The 18350-nt window shown below is 35.9% G+C and overlaps 1 non-coding gene across 1 annotated transcript; it reads left to right on the forward strand.

Annotated features, from left to right (window-relative positions):
* The first annotated feature begins 17339 nt into the window (after positions 1-17339).
* On the forward strand, positions 17340-17446 carry LOC139845784 (small nucleolar RNA R71). The gene has a single exon (XR_011758541.1). It is a non-coding gene; the product is annotated as a small nucleolar RNA R71 (small nucleolar RNA).
* The last annotated feature ends 904 nt before the right edge of the window (positions 17447-18350 follow it).

Genomic DNA, 18350 nt, shown 5'->3' on the forward strand with positions numbered 1-18350 from the left:
AAGAAACTTATTTTGTTATAACATATTTGTATTGTAAACCATTATGTAATGGTCGTGTGTAAACAGGATATTTTAGATTATCATTATTTGATAATCTACGTAAAGCTTTTTAAAACCTTTATCTATGAAATAAAGGTTATGGTTTGTTTCAAAAATGAATGCAGTCTTTGAAAAATGTCTCATATAGAGGTCAAAACCTCGCAACGAAATCAATTAATATGGAACGTTTTTAATCAATAAGAACTGGACATTTCAGTTGGTATCCGAGCGTTGGTCTTAGAGAACCAGAAAATTTGCATTAGTGTGTCTTATCGAGTTTGTTAGGATGCATTAGTGAGTCTGGACTTCGACCGTGTTTTCTTTAAAAATGATTGCTTAACATTTTTGTTGGAAACTATATATTTTTAACATATGAATATTATGTGATATATTAATCTCTTAACGTGTTTGATATTATGTGATAGATGTCTACCTCTAGAACAAGTCCCATTGACTCACCTAATAATAATGAAGAGTCAAATGTAAATTGGAATGATTTGTGGACTGATTCACAAGTTCCCGAAGAGGAACCGGAAGAAGAGTCGGAACCGGAAGAAGAATCGGAACCAGATAAAGAAATAGAACCGGTGGGGGTAATAATAAAACGGTTAAGTAAAAGAAAATCCTCAACCAACCGACCAAAGTTAATTATGGTCAATGGTGTTTCCGCCAAGGAAGCAAAATATTGGGAGGATTACCAATTCTCCGATGAATCGGATTCCGACGAGAATTCCGATGATGTTATAGAAATTACCCCAACTGAATTTAAAAAGGCAAAAGAAAATAATAAGGGAAAGGGCATAAAAATAGAGAAATCTAATTCCAACCCCGATGAACTTTATATGTATCGTCAACCCCCGAAGTCCTTAAGTTGTAACAATGACCCGGGAACCTCTAAACCACCAGGTTTTTCTAAACCAATGTGGACAACGACGGCTCGTATTAGGGGAACATCATATATCCCTAGAAACTTGGCAAAACGAACCAAAACCGAAGAAGAAGAAACGAGCGAGTCGGAATAAGATAGTTGTATTCGTGTGGTGTAATATATGTAATATAGTGTTCTTATGCTTTATGATATATGTAAAAATTGCTTGTATTAATAAGTATTTTTTTATGAATCTAACTCTTGTCTATTTTACAGTTTAAAAACACAAAATGGATAGACAACCCAATATTTTAAGAGACCTACCCGGAGACATGATTGATGAAATCTTGTCTAGAGTCGGCCAGAATTCTTCGGCACAACTATTTAAGGCGAGATCAGTTTGTAAGACATTCGAAGAACGTTCCAAGAATGTCTTGGTTTATAAGAGACTTTCGTTTGAAAGATGGAGGATATCACATTGGGAAACCCATAAGTTACGATGTGTTTACTTTGACGCATATATTGCGGGGAACCCAAATGCTATTTTACGCAACGGGTTAAGAAATTATTTTGACTCAATATATCCGAATATTGGACTTCGTGATTTAGAAAAAGTGGCTAACATGCAACATAAAGAAGCATGTTATGCTTACGGATTAGTAATGTTCGCTTCTCACCAAAGTGAGAACAAGAACATCGGGCTACAACTATTAAACAAAACGTTTCCACAAGTGACGGAGTCGGTAATTGGGGTAAGAAATGAGGTTTTTAGATTATTACGGGACTGTTGGACATTACGTAACCCTCATCCCTTTGATGACATTACAACACGCTGTCTTATCAACGGCCATAACGGTTATGTTGCACAAGACCAAGGATGGGAAGTAGTCCTAGTAAAACCAGAATGCATGACTTGTTTCTGGACGTATGAATTACGTGTCTTTATTGTCTTTGCTGAACGACTTGTGTACTAGCTAGAATTGTCTTCACAACTATCTTGTATCAAAGTTATTGTGTGCTATATTTCATGCTTTATGTAAAATAAGCGGTATTGTAAGTTTGTAAAATATTGTATAAAAGTTTGAACGCGAAATATTATTATAATCAGTTTTTCATATAGAATTGTAGTAGTTGAATTGTATATTAGCTACTAAGTATGAACTTAACGGGTAGGTACTACCCGAATTTAAACTTATAAAACGCTAATATGAAGAAAAAGCTTTTATAAATGAGTTCATATTATGCTACGAAATACTATTAACTACTCTTAATATTCTGTATGATTAACTTGTTCCATTTGACTATTTTGAAGGAAATGGCACCGACTACTCGACACACCGTGAATATGAATGAAGAGGAATTCCGTACTTTTCTAGCTTCAAACATAGCCGCAGTACAGGCTGCGCTACATACCAACAATAACCTTGGATCTGGCAGTACAGGAAATCGTGTAGGATGCACCTACAAAGAATTCACTGCCTGCAAACCTTTGGAATTTGATGGAACCGAAGGACCGATCGGATTGAAACGGTGGACCGAGAAGGTTGAATCGGTGTTTGCCATAAGTAAGTGTACTGAAGAGGACAAAGTGAAGTACGCTACGCATACCTTCACAGGTTCTGCGTTAACATGGTGGAATACCTATCTAGAGCAAGTGGGACAAGATGATGCGTACGCACTACCGTGGTCAGCATTCAAGCACTTGATGAACGAGAAGTACCGTCCCAGAACCGAGGTCAATAAGCTCAAGACAGAACTTAGAGGGTTACGAACCCAAGGATTTGATATTACCACGTACGAAAGACGATTCACAGAATTGTGCCTATTGTGTCCGAGAGCGTTCGAAGATGAGGAAGAGAAGATCGACGCGTTTGTGAAAGGATTACCGGAAAGAATCCAAGAAGATATAAGTTCACACGAGCCCGCCTCCATACAACAGGCATGTAGAATGGCTCACAAACTAGTGAACCAGATTGAAGAAAGAATTAAAGAACAGACTGCTGAAGAGGCCAATGTGAAGCAAGTCAAAAGAAAGTGGGAGGAAAACGGTGATAAGAATCACCAATACAACAACAACAGCAATTACAACAATAATCGCAACAATTATCCCAACAATCGCAACATCAATCGCAACTACAACAAACGGCCCAACAACAACAACAACAACAACAACAACAACAACAACAACAGCAACAGCAACTACAACAATCATCCCAACAACAATAATAACCGCAACAACAACAAAAATCAGAAGCAGCTATGCCAAAGGTGTGAAAAGAATCACTCGGGGTTCTGCACCAAATTTTGCAACAAGTGTAAAAGAAATGGTCATAGCGCGGCGAAGTGTGAGGTCTACGGACCAGGGGTTAATAGAACGAAAGGAACAAATGGTGTCGGAACGAGTAATGGCGGAGCAAGTAGTGTCGGAGCAAGTTATGCCAATGTAGTTTGTTATAAATGTGGAAAACCAGGCCACATTATTAGAAATTGCCCGAACCAGGAGAACACGAATGGACAAGGCCGTGGAAGAGTTTTCAATATTAATGCGGTAGAGGCACAGGAAGACCCGGAGCTTGTTACGGGTACGTTTCTTATTGACAATAAATCTGCTTACGTTTTATTTGATTCGGGTGCGGATAGAAGCTATATGAGTAGAGATTTTTGTGCTAAATTAAGTTGTCCATTGACGCCTTTGGATAGTAAATTTTTACTCGAATTAGCAAATGGTAAATTAATTTCAGCAGATAATATATGTCGGAATCGAGAAATTAAACTGGTTAGCGAAACATTTAAGATTGATTTGATACCAGTAGAGTTAGGGAGTTTTGATGTGATAATCGGTATGGACTGGTTGAAAGAAGTGAAAGCGGAGATCGTTTGTTACAAAAATGCAATTCGCATTATACGAGAAAAAGGAAAACCCTTAATGGTGTACGGAGAAAAGGGCAACACGAAGCTACATCTTATTAGTAATTTGAAGGCACAAAAACTAATAAGAAAAGGTTGCTATGCTGTTCTAGCACACGTCGAGAAAGTACAAACTGAAGAAAAGAGCATCAATGATGTTCCCATTGCAAAAGAATTTCCCGATGTATTTCCGAAAGAATTACCGGGATTACCCCCACATCGATCCGTTGAATTTGAAATAGATCTTGTACCAGGAGCTGCACCAATAGCTCGTGCTCCTTACAGACTCGCACCCAGCGAGATGAAAGAACTGCAAAGCCAATTACAAGAACTTTTAGAGCGTGGTTTCATTCGACCAAGCACATCACCGTGGGGAGCTCCTGTTTTGTTTGTCAAGAAGAAAGATGGTACATTCAGGTTGTGTATCGACTACCGAGAGTTGAACAAACTTACCATCAAGAACCGCTACCCACTACCGAGAATCGACGACTTATTTGATCAACTACAAGGCTCGTCTGTTTATTCAAAGATTGACTTACGTTCCGGGTATCATCAAATGCGGGTGAAAGAAGATGATATTCCAAAGACTGCTTTCAGAACACGTTACGGTCATTACGAGTTTATGGTCATGCCGTTTGGTTTAACTAATGCACCAGCTGTGTTCATGGACCTTATGAACCGAGTGTGTGGACCATACCTTGACAAGTTTGTCATTGTTTTCATTGATGACATACTTATTTACTCAAAGAATGACCAAGAACACGGTGAACATTTGAGAAAGGTGTTAGAAGTATTGAGGAAGGAAGAATTGTACGCTAAGTTTTCAAAGTGTGCATTTTGGTTGGAAGAAGTTCAATTCCTCGGTCACATAGTGAACAAAGAAGGTATTAAGGTGGATCCGGCAAAGATAGAAACTGTTGAAAAGTGGGAAACCCCGAAAACTCCGAAACACATACGCCAGTTTTTAGGACTAGCTGGTTACTACAGAAGGTTCATCCAAGACTTTTCCAGAATAGCAAAACCCTTGACTGCATTAACGCATAAAGGGAAGAAATTTGAATGGAATGATGAACAAGAGAAAGCGTTTCAGTTATTGAAGAAAAAGCTAACTACGGCACCTATATTGTCATTGCCTGAAGGGAATGATGATTTTGTGATTTATTGTGACGCATCAAAGCAAGGTCTCGGTTGTGTATTAATGCAACGAACGAAGGTGATTGCTTATGCGTCTAGACAATTGAAGATTCACGAACAAAATTATACGACGCATGATTTGGAATTAGGTGCGGTTGTTTTTGCATTAAAGACTTGGAGGCACTACTTATATGGGGTCAAAAGTATTATATATACTGACCACAAAAGTCTTCAACACATATTTAATCAGAAACAACTGAATATGAGGCAGCGTAGGTGGATGGAATTATTGAATGATTACGACTTTGAGATTCGTTACCACCCGGGGAAGGCAAATGTGGTAGCCGATGCCTTGAGCAGGAAGGACAGAGAACCCATTCGAGTAAAATCTATGAATATAATGATTCATAATAACATTACTACTCAAATAAAGGAGGCGCAACAAGGAGTTTTAAAAGAGGGAAATTTAAAGGATGAAATACCCAAAGGATCGGAGAAGCATCTTAATATTCGGGAAGACGGAACCCGGTATAGGGCTGAAAGGATTTGGGTACCAAAATTTGGAGATATGAGAGAAATGGTACTTAGAGAAGCTCATAAAACCAGATACTCAATACATCCTGGAACGGGGAAGATGTACAAGGATCTCAAGAAACATTTTTGGTGGCCGGGTATGAAAGCCGATGTTGCTAAATACGTAGGAGAATGTTTGACGTGTTCTAAGGTCAAAGCTGAGCATCAGAAACCATCAGGTCTACTTCAACAACCCAAAATCCCGGAATGGAAATGGGAAAACATTACCATGGATTTCATCACTAAATTGCCAAGGACTGCAAGTGGTTTTGATACTATTTGGGTAATAGTTGATCGTCTCACCAAATCAGCACACTTCCTGCCAATAAGAGAAGATGACAAGATGGAGAAGTTAGCACGACTGTATTTGAAGGAAGTTGTCTCCAGACATGGAATACCAATCTCTATTATCTCTGATAGGGATGGCAGATTTATTTCAAGATTCTGGCAGACATTACAGCAAGCATTAGGAACTCGTCTAGACATGAGTACTGCCTATCATCCACAAACTGATGGGCAGAGCGAAAGGACGATACAAACGCTTGAAGACATGCTACGAGCATGTGTTATTGATTTCGGAAACAGTTGGGATCGACATCTACCGTTAGCAGAATTTTCCTACAACAACAGCTACCATTCAAGCATTGAGATGGCGCCGTTTGAAGCACTTTATGGTAGAAAGTGCAGGTCTCCTATTTGTTGGAGTGAAGTGGGGGATAGACAGATTACGGGTCCGGAGATTATACAAGAAACTACCGAGAAGATCATCCAAATTCAACAACGGTTGAAAACCGCCCAAAGTCGACAAAAGAGCTACGCTGACATTAAAAGAAAAGATATAGAATTTGAAATTGGAGAGATGGTCATGCTTAAAGTTGCACCTTGGAAAGGCGTTGTTCGATTTGGTAAACGAGGGAAATTAAATCCAAGGTATATTGGACCATTCAAGATTATTGATCGTGTCAGACCAGTAGCTTACCGACTTGAGTTACCTCAACAACTCGCGGCTGTACATAACACTTTCCACGTCTCGAATTTGAAGAAATGTTTTACTAAAGAAGATCTCACTATTCCGTTAGATGAAATCCAAATCAGCGAAAAACTTCAATTCATCGAAGAACCCTTCGAAATAATGGATCGTGAGGTTAAAAGACTTAAGCAAAACAAGATACCAATTGTTAAGGTTCGATGGAATTCTCGTAGAGGACCCGAGTTCACCTGGGAGCGTGAAGATCAGATGAAGAAGAAATACCCGCATCTATTTCCAGAAGATTCGTCAACACCTTCAACAGCTTAAAATTTCGGGACGAAATTTATTTAACGGGTAGGTACTGTAGTGACCCGAACTTTTCCATGTTTATATATATTAATTGAGATTGATATTTACATGATTAAATGTTTCTAACATGTTAAGCAATCAAACTTGTTAAGACTTGATTAATTGAAATAGGTTTCATATAGACAATTGACCACCCAAGTTGACCGGTGATTCACGAACGTTAAAACTTGTAAAAACTATATGATGACATATATATGGTTATATATATAGTTAACATGATATTATGATAAGTAAACATATCATTAATTATATTAACAATGAACTACATATGTAAAAACAAGACTACTAACTTAATGATTTTGAAACGAGACATATATGTAACGATTATCGTTGTAACGACATTTAATGTATATATATCATATTAAGAGATATTCATACATCATAATATCATGATAATATAATAATTTAAAATCTCTTTTGATATTATAAACATTGGGTTAACAACATTTAACAAGATCGTTAACCTAAAGGTTTCAAAACAACATTTACATGTAACGACTAACGATGACTTAACGACTCAGTTAAAATGTATATACATGTAGTGTTTTAATATGTATTCATACACTTTTGAAAGACTTCAAGACACTTATCAAAATACTTCTACTTAACAAAAATGCTTACAATTACATCCTCGTTCAGTTTCATCAACAATTCTACTCGTATGCACCCGTATTCGTACTCGTACAATACACAGTTTTTAGATGTATGTACTATTGGTATATACACTCCAATGATCAGCTCTTAGCAGCCCATGTGAGTCACCTAACACATGTGGGAACCATCATTTGGCAACTAGCATGAAATATCTCATAAAATTACAAAAATATGAGTAATCATTCATGACTTATTTACATGAAAACAAAATAACATATCCTTTATATCTAATCCATACACCAACGACCAAAAACACCTACAAACACTTTCATTCTTCAATTTTCTTCATCTAATTGATCTCTCTCAAGTTCTATCTTCAAGTTCTAAGTGTTCTTCATAAATTCCAAAAGTTCTAGTTTCATAAAATCAAGAATACTTTCAAGTTTGCTAGCTCACTTCCAATCTTGTAAGGTGATCATCCAACCTCAAGAAATCTTTGTTTCTTATAATAGGTTATCATTCTAATACAAGGTAATAATCATATTCAAACTTTGGTTCAATTTCTATAACTATAACAATCTTATTTCAAGTGATGATCTTACTTGAACTTGTTTTCGTGTCATGATTCTGCTTCAAGAACTTCGAGCCATCCAAGGATCCGTTGAAGCTAGATCCATTTTTCTCTTTTCCAGTAGGTTTATCCAAGGAACTTAAGGTAGTAATGATGTTCATAACATCATTCGATTCATACATATAAAGCTATCTTATTCGAAGGTTTAAACTTGTAATCACTAGAACATAGTTTAGTTAATTCTAAACTTGTTCGCAAATAAAAGTTAATCCTTCTAACTTGACTTTTAAAATCAACTAAACACATGTTCTATATCTATATGATATGCTAACTTAATGATTTAAAACCTGGAAACACGAAAAACACCGTAAAACCGGATTTACGCCGTCGTAGTAACACCGCGGGCTGTTTTGGGTTAGTTAATTAAAAACTATGATAAACTTTGATTTAAAAGTTGTTATTCTGAGAAAATAATTTTTATTATGAACATGAAACTATATCCAAAAATTAAGGTTAAACTCAAAGTGGAAGTATGTTTTCTAAAATGGTCATCTAGACGTCGTTCTTTCGACTGAAATGACTACCTTTACAAAAACGACTTGTAACTTATTTTTCCGACTATAAACCTATACTTTTCTGTTTAGATTCATAAAATAGAGTTCAATATGAAACCATAGCAATTTGATTCACTCAAAACGGATTTAAAATGAAGAAGTTATGGGTAAAACAAGATTGGATAATTTTTCTCATTTTAGCTACGTGAAAATTGGTAACAAATCTATTCCAACCATAACTTAATCAACTTGTATTGTATATTATGTAATCTTGAGATACCATAGACACGTATACAATGTTTCGACCTATCATGTCGACACATCTATATATATTTCGGAACAACCATAGACACTCTATATGTGAATGTTGGAGTTAGCTATACAGGGTTGAGGTTGATTCCAAAATATATATAGTTTGAGTTGTGATCAATACTGAGATACGTATACACTAGGTTGTGGATTGATTCAAGATAATATTTATCGATTTATTTCTGTACATCTAACTGTGGACAACTAGTTGTAGGTTACTAACGAGGACAGCTGACTTAATAAACTTAAAACATCAAAATATATTAAAAGTGTTGTAAATATATTTTGAACATACTTTGATATATATGTATATATTGTTATAGGTTCGTGAATCAACCAGTGGCCAAGTCTTACTTCCCGACGAAGTAAAAATCTGTGAAAGTGAGTTATAGTCCCACTTTTAAAATCTAATATTTTTGGGATGAGAATACATGCAGGTTTTATAAATGATTTACAAAATAGACACAAGTACGTGAAACTACATTCTATGGTTGAATTATCGAAATCGAATATGCCCCTTTTTATTAAGTCTGGTAATCTAAGAATTAGGGAACAGACACCCTAATTGACGCGAATCCTAAAGATAGATCTATTGGGCCTAACAAACCCCATCCAAAGTACCGGATGCTTTAGTACTTCGAAATTTATATCATATCCGAAGGGTGTCCCGGAATGATGGGGATATTCTTATATATGCATCTTGTTATTGTCGGTTACCAGGTGTTCACCATATGAATGATTTTTATCTCTATGTATGGGATGTGTATTGAAATATGAAATCTTGTGGTCTATTATTATGATTTGATATATATAGGTTAAACCTATAACTCACCAACATTTTTGTTGACGTTTTAAGCATGTTTATTCTCAGGTGATTATTAAGAGCTTCCGCTGTCGCATACTTAAATAAAGACGAGATTTGGAGTCCATGCTTGTATGATATTGTGTAAAAACTGCATTCAAGAAACTTATTTTGTTATAACATATTTGTATTGTAAACCATTTTGTAATGGTCGTGTGTAAACAGGATATTTTAGATTATCATTATTTGATAATCTACGTAAAGCTTTTTAAAACCTTTATCTATGAAATAAAGGTTATGGTTTGTTTCAAAAATGAATGCAGTCTTTGAAAAATGTCTCATATAGAGGTCAAAACCTCGCAACGAAATCAATTAATATGGAACGTTTTTAATCAATAAGAACGGGACATTTCAGTTTCCCACCTTTCAATCGCATCAATCTTAGCAGGATCAACTTGAATCCCTTGCTTACTAACAATATGTCCAAGGAATTGAAATTCTCGTAACCAGAATGCACACTTAGAAAACTTAGTGTACAACTCTTCTCTTCTCAACAGATCAAGCACTAACCTCAAATGTTCCTCGTGCTCTTCATCACTCTTCGAATAAATAAGGATGTCGTCGATGAACACAATAACGAACTTGTCTAGATAGGGTCTACACACACGGTTCATGAGGTCCATGAACACAGCAGGCCCATTTGTCAATCCGAACGGCATAACAAGAAACTCAAAGTGACCGTAACGGGTGCGAAAAGCAGTTTTCGAAACATCAGATTCTTTAACACGCAACTGATGATAGCCGGAACGAAGCTCGATTTTTGAATAAACAGATGAACCCTGAAGCTGATCGAACAGATCATCAATTCTCGGAAGGGGATAACGTTTTTTAATAGTTAGCTTGTTCAACTCACGATAATCAATGCACAAACGAAAAGAACCATCCTTCTTCTTAACAAACAGAACAGGAGCTCCCCAAGGGGACGAACTAGGATGAATAAAACCCTTGTCTAACAACTCGCGGAGTTGACTTGACAATTCTTAAAGTTCAGAGGCACAAGACGATAAGGAGCACGTGCTACAGGAGCAGCACCGGGAACAAGATCAATTTGAAATTCTACCGTGCGTTGCGGCGGAAGGCCAGGTAAATCTTCGGGAAATACCTCGGGAAAATTTCTAACAATATGAACATCTCCAACACTCTTCGTTTCTTTATCGGAATCAACAACATGGGCTAGAATAGCATGACAACCCTTGCGAAGATGTTTAAGAACTTTCAAACAGCTAATAAGATTTAACTGTCGGCATTTCTTATCTCCAAGAACCATCAGCGGCTCTCCAACCACATTAGTAATACGAATAGCTTTATCATAACACACAATCTCAGCACGATTCGCAGATAACCAATCCATCCCAATGACAACATCAAAACTACCAAGTTCAATCGGTACCAAATCTATCTCGAAATCTCTACCAACTAAACTAATGTTACATTTACGATGCCCAATCTTAGCAGTGAGTACCTTACCATTAGATATTTCAACAACATACGTATTGTCTAAAGGAGTTAACGGTGTTTTGATTTTTGGACTTAATTTACTCGACACAAAACTCAAATCAGCCCCTGAATCAAATAGTACATAAACTGATAAATCGTTGACCGAGAACGTACCAGTAACAAGTTTAGGATCTTTCTTAGCATCCCTGGCGTTAATGTTGAACGCTCTACCACGTGCAGTCTCTGCAGTCTTCTTGTTGGGACAGGCATCACGGAAATGCCCCGGCTTCCCACACTCGTAACAAACTCTCGGATTACCACCATTATTCGACTTTCCATTACCATTACCATTACCACCTCTATTAGCAGCATTATTACCATTATTACTACCTGCAGCAGGAGTAGCAGAACCCGGCAGAAGCACCGTACAATCCTTAGCAATGTGTCCCTGTTTGGAACACCTCTTGCAAGTCACGGTACAGAAACCATCATGAGCCTTGTAACAACGAGGACACACACGATGACTGCAGTTATTCGAACCAGAAGTATCCTGCTTTTTCTGCTGACCTTGGCTTTGATTGCGATTATTATCCCACTTTCTCTTCCCAATATCAGCTTTCTTAACAGCCTCTTCACTACGTTCGGTTACAGCAGCCTTGCTTCTTCTCAAGATCTTATCATTCAACTTATGAGCCATAGACATCGCGACCTCAATAGTCTGGGGCTCACTAGATTCAACTCCATGTTCAATTTTCTCGGACAACCTATCAATGTAAGCTTCAATCTTAAGATTCTCATCGGCATAAATATTAGGGCACAACAAAGTCAACTCAAAGAACCTCTGCTCGTAGGCATCTAATTCGGTGCCCTTCATTTTCAAGTTTTTAAGTTCAACCTCTAACTTCTTAAGCTCACCCCTAGGTCGGTAGCGGGTGATCATTCTTTCCTTGAAATTATTCCAAGTTAACCCATAAGCCACATCATTTCCTAAACTGTTAACCAAGGTGTTCCACCAGGTCAATGCACTATCCTTCAAAGTGCAGCTAGCAAAACTAACCTTGTCCTCCTCTCGAACTCGACTAACCCTGAAAATAGACTCGATTTTCTCGAACCAGCGGGTAAGTCCTATGGGTCCTTCTGTACCACTGAATTCCTGTGGGCGACTTGCCATGAACGTTTTATGGGAGCATCCCACCTGATTGTTGTTCGCATTAGCATTTGCATTAACATTCGCTGCCATAGCAGCAGCTATCCCTTCGGTAACAAGACGTTGGATACGGGCTTCGTTGGACTCTCTAGGAGGCATGATCTTCAAAACAGAATAACACAACCATTAGTACTAAGATTAATACCAGTGTTATAAAGGAATAGATCAAACACGAAAAGATTAACCATTAAGATAATAGTCAGTAACCACTATGAGTAATAACATGACAGTTATGATTGTTATAGAAATAACCACCACATGCATACATATTTTATGATAACATCATACAACATACATAGCACCTAACATACGTGATCTACATTACGCATAATATAACATGCCAAGAGTCACAACATCAGAAGTAAAATGTGATAATGATAATAGATGTCATAAAAATAACCATCCATACATAATGAAAACATCCCATAACAAAATCTTAATAAAATCCTCGGCAAAACGCCGTACATAACCCAAAAATGTATGTATGAAAGGACATTAAGTCTTATGAAATAAATCATCAATCATGAATCATCATATCACATCTGCTTAGAGGGGTGTGATAAGCTGGGCCAGCATGAGTCTCAGCAGGTGGCTCATACTTTCGCAACTTTCCTTTCACTTCTTCCAACTCTGCCTTCAAACCACAAACTGTGCTCTCGAGAGCCTCGAACTTAGCGTCAACTTCACGGTTACGCTTACGATTCTCGAACCCAACGTTGTTCTTGAAGCTAACAAATGAATCCATACTAGCTCGTATCTGGTCCATCATCTCGTTATGTGGTAAAGTACGCATACAATCACTAAGAGCATTAATACGTGTCACTTCATTGTATGCCCTGTTCATATGAGTAAGGGTGGAAAAGTAGTAGTGAACAGGATCATCGATCTGGGGTTGACCAGCACGGCGTCTGGCGGCAGCCGGAGGAGCAGGAGCAGCAACGGAGTTATCGCTCGAAGTCGACATCTGTAAATAGTAAAACCACAAACCATATTCCAAAAGATATAAATGCTAATGATATAACTCATACGAAATTAAATGCATAATAATGCTATAGCAAAAGGGTCGGGCTGTAGACTAGACTCTAATGCACCCTAAGAACCACGGGTTGACCACATTAAGACCGCCTAGTTCCCTACAACCAGATCTCTGATACCAACTGTGATGGCCCCGTCAAAACACTTATCGGCTCCGTCACTTGGTCCCACAGCTTGATCGAACTTAAATGAATTTAACAAACGACATTGCATTCTTTTATTTCAAAAGTTTCCTAAAAAGGAAAGCATACCAAAATATGTAGTTTAAAAGTAACCCAACATATTAATAATCCAAAGTTAACACAAAACATTGTCAACAAACCCACAAATTTAAATTATTCAAAAACCGAATGCAAGCCAAAGTTTCATAAATTGTTTCATAAAAATCTGCCCAAATGCATGCAGACTCTTCTAAACACAGCGGAAGCATCACATAAACTTAAGTACCTGTGAAAACATGCGAGTAAACTGTCAACACAAAGGTTGAGTGAATTATAGGTTTAAACAATTGAATAAACTGTAGACCACAAGATTTAAAAATGTTAGAAAACATTAAACATTATTCCATTATCAATGAGCCACCTGGTAACCACTTAACCCTTTATTTACCCTTGCCAAACACAATAAAAATATACACTGGACAGTGTATCTACAACAAAATACGAAGTACTAAACATTCCGATTATAAATTGCTAGCGCGACTAGCTCGAAATGGGGTTGTCAAACCCGATAGATCTATCCGTAGGATTCGCGTTCACGGGTAAAAACTAATGATTACAGTTACCAGACTAGGCAATATTTTTGTCCAACTCACAATGAATAATTTAAATTTAATTGTCACTTGTGTCTAAACGTGAAATAAAATGCATGTAATCACATCCCAAAAATATACTTTGAAAAGTATGTAAAAACGGGACTATAACTCACCTTAACAGTAACGAAGTAACCAACACAATTAAGCGAACAGCAAATGTAGTACAGTGATCAGGAATGATCACAACGCCGACCTATAAATAAAGCAGGTCGATATAAATAACTAACTTAGGTCAAGTCTTAGTATGATAGCTATTGTACATGTTGCAAGTAGACATAGAACAATACTCAATATGCATTGGTTTGATCGGAACAGCTTACATACACACACTTTCTATTTTTAGAAAGTTTCTATTCTTAGCAGGTTTCCATTTTTAGAAAGTTTCTATTTTTGGAAAGTTTCTATTTTTGGAAAGTTTCCAAATTTAGAAAGTTGCTATTTTAGGAAAGTTTATAAGTTAGAAAAGTTTCCTTAATTAGAAAGTCAACAAAAGTCAACTGAAAGTCAAAGTCAACCGAAAGTCAACTCAAAAGTCAACCTTGGTCAAACATGGTCAACGTAAATTTTAAAAGTGTAAGTTATAATAATAATGTAAGTTATAATGTTTGTTAAAGTTAAATATGTCTAATTATGTCATAACATAAGTTTAATTAAATTAAAATGAATTATTAAAGTTAATATAAGTTTAAATGATATAATTAATATAACATAAGTATTTAATTAATTAATTAAATATTAGTCATATTATAAGTATTATTAATTAATAATAAATTTTAAATCATATCATATGTATTATTAATTAATAATGAATTATTAATCATATCATAAGTTTCTAATTATAATTATTAAATCATAAGTATTTAATAATTAAATTATAATTAAATAATAACTAAGCCTTATAATAATTAAATAATTAATTAATCCTTATTATAAGTCTTATAATAGTAATCTCATAATATAAGTTTAATACTTATCATAAGTAATTTCCATTAATAATAAAAGTATCATTAATCATATGTTTAATTAAAATGTTAATTAAATCATAAGTATTAATTAAATGATATAATAAATATATATCATAAGTCTTAAATAATAATAATTACTTTTTTTATCATAAGTAATTAAATGATAATGAAATCCATTATTTATATCATAAGTTTAATAATTAGTCATAAGTTTTAAATCAAAAGTTCATCGGGTCGTATCCTGAGCCCTGGGTGTCGGTTTTTAGCGAGCCTTACATATATCTCCGCCTAATCAAACCACCTGACACTTTGGTACACTCAAGAACACCCCAATAACAGTCCACAAGTCATGATGTACAGCCATTACACTACTTGGAACTTCAATTCAATCAAAAACGTGTTTTAGACGTAACGGGTGATTCGTGGCTCGGATTGAGATGACCCGAACATGAAAGTTCGCCCCACCATCAGTACTAATACACTAACACACCCTAAAGTCACCAAATATGGTCACAAAGTCGGACCAAACCTGGTTCATACCAAAATCACATTTCAAACTTAACAAAATACCACTTTGATCATATCTAAGGCTCCGGGAATCGAAACCACATGAATTCGGAGTCTAAAATTAATGTCTGGATGAGAGGAACTTGTCTAGATACTTTATTTTAACTTTTATATAAGTCACAATAGCAGAAACACACGAAAAAGCTGCTGTCCCAATTATATCAAACCGAAAACATATGTCTTCGAGTAATTCTACGCATACAAACACCATTACAACAACAAGTAATCATCATACTATTAATATATAATCAAAATACAGAAATATAATGAAAAATCAAAAGATCTAGGGTTAGGGTTTATACCCTAATCGAGAAACGAGAAGTATAATCGCGTAGAGAACGGAATGAGGAACGCGTTGGTGTTAATTGATCCTTGATCCAAGCTATAAAAATTGATGAAGATGATGATGTTGGGGAGGTGATAGGCGATGGCCAAAGGGAAGGGGAAGAGAGAAAAAGAGAAAAATTAGATTTAGGTTTAGGAAATTATGGTGGAATGGAAATTAAAATCACAAAATAAGGAAACAAGGAGTATTACTCCCTCCCTTGGCTATTTCGGCCGAATGGTGGGGTGAGGATTGGGCCCCACTATCCCATATTGCTAAATGTTTAATTCCTGATGGCCCGAAAGCCCGAACGAATCCCGAAACGCGAAAACACGCTTACGCGATTAAAAATCCGAAGAGTTAACAAACGCGCGACGAAAAATAAATATAAATACCCTATATAATTATATGATCTTAAAATATCATATTTAAAATAATTAGGATTTAAAAATCCCAAAAACGCGACCGTTGGTTTGAAAACCGAAAAGATTCGCCGGATAGAAATTCGCGACACGTAGAAACGTATAAATTAAAATATGAATACAATTATTCACATAACACTTAATAATTAATATATTATTATTAATATAATAATATAGGTCATAGAAATGACGTAGCACAATTAACAGTTAACGGTCGTTAAATAATTAACGGTAAAAGATAACGGAAAAAGTAGGGTCGTGACACAGGTCTTTGTTGATTGAAAGTGTTGTTTTGAGTTGGTTGGTTATTCGGACCTTGTTGGTTTTATGAGTTATTATTGGGTCCATTTGGATTGTAAAGAATGTTTTGATTTCGATTAAAGTTTGGCCTTGGCGGTTGATAATTATTTTGATAATTATTTCCCGATGTTTGGTTTATGTAGGAAACATTCTCTAGTTGTTCCATCGTTTACTCAACATTACAATCTTTCATTAAGTGTGGTCCACCGCATTGCTCACAACTGATTCGTATTGCGTGAATATCTTTAGTCATCTTTTCCATTCGTCTCTCGAAAGCATCTATTTTTGCGGAAACAGAATCAAAGTTATGGCTAGAATCGACTCTAGCCGCTTTAGATGAATGAAAATATATTTTTCCTGATGCCACTCATGAGAGTGGGATGATGTGTTATCAATGATCTTGTGATCTTCGGTTGCGGTTTTCTTCATAATGGAACCACCAGCTGCTGTGTCGATGTCTTTTCGTGTGGCGATGTCGACGCCTTTATAGAAAATTTGCACTATTTGAAAAGTATCTAAACCGTGTTGAGGACATCCTCTCAACATCCTTCCGAATCTTGTCCATGCCTCATATAACGTTTCATTTGGCTTTTGCACGAACGTGGCAATTTCTCCTTGAAGTCTCACGGCTTTAGATGCCGGAAAGAATCTTTGAAGAAATTTCTCAACTAAAATATCCCATGAGTCAATCGTTCCTTCAGGTAATGATTCTAACCAATCTTTGGCTTCTCCTTCTAAAGTCCATGGGAACAACATAAGATAAATAGTTTCATCCTCAACTTCTCGGATTTTAAATAGATTACAAATCCTATTAAAAGTTCGAAGATGTTCGTTTGAATCTTCTTTTGTTGTACCACCAAATTGGCACTGATTGGTGATCATGTGTATGATTTGTCCTTTGATTTCAAAATCTGATGCTCTAACATCTGGCTGATTAATGGCGTGACCTTGGCCCCGTGCGTGTGGCTCTCATTCGGTCTTCCATACTTTGAGGTTTCGTTACTTCCATAATTGAATTTGTTGAATCCGAATCACTCGAAGATTCTGATTTAACTATTTGTGGTTGAGGAGGAATGATTAGTGGTTCAGGATCTTGAAATTGTCCTTGAATATGGAGTGACCCGAACTTTTCCATGTTTATATATATTAATTAAGATTGATATTTACATGATTAAATGTTTCCAACATGTTAAGCAATCAAACTTGTTAAGACTTGATTAATTGAAATATGTTTCATATAGACAATTGACCACTCAAGTTGACCGGTGATTCACGAACGTTAAAACTTGTAAAAACTATATGATGACATATATATGGATATATATATATATAGTTAACATGATACTATGATAAGTAAACATATCATTAAGTATATTAACAATGAACTACATATGTAAAAACAAGACTACTAACTTAATGATTTTTAAACGAGACATATATGTAACGATTATCGTTGTAAAGACATTTAATGTATATATATCATATTAAGAGATATTCATACATGATAATATCATGATAATATAATAAT

This window comes from Rutidosis leptorrhynchoides, chromosome 4, assembly GCF_046630445.1.
Source record: "Rutidosis leptorrhynchoides isolate AG116_Rl617_1_P2 chromosome 4, CSIRO_AGI_Rlap_v1, whole genome shotgun sequence".
Classification (NCBI taxonomy): domain Eukaryota; kingdom Viridiplantae; phylum Streptophyta; class Magnoliopsida; order Asterales; family Asteraceae; genus Rutidosis; species Rutidosis leptorrhynchoides.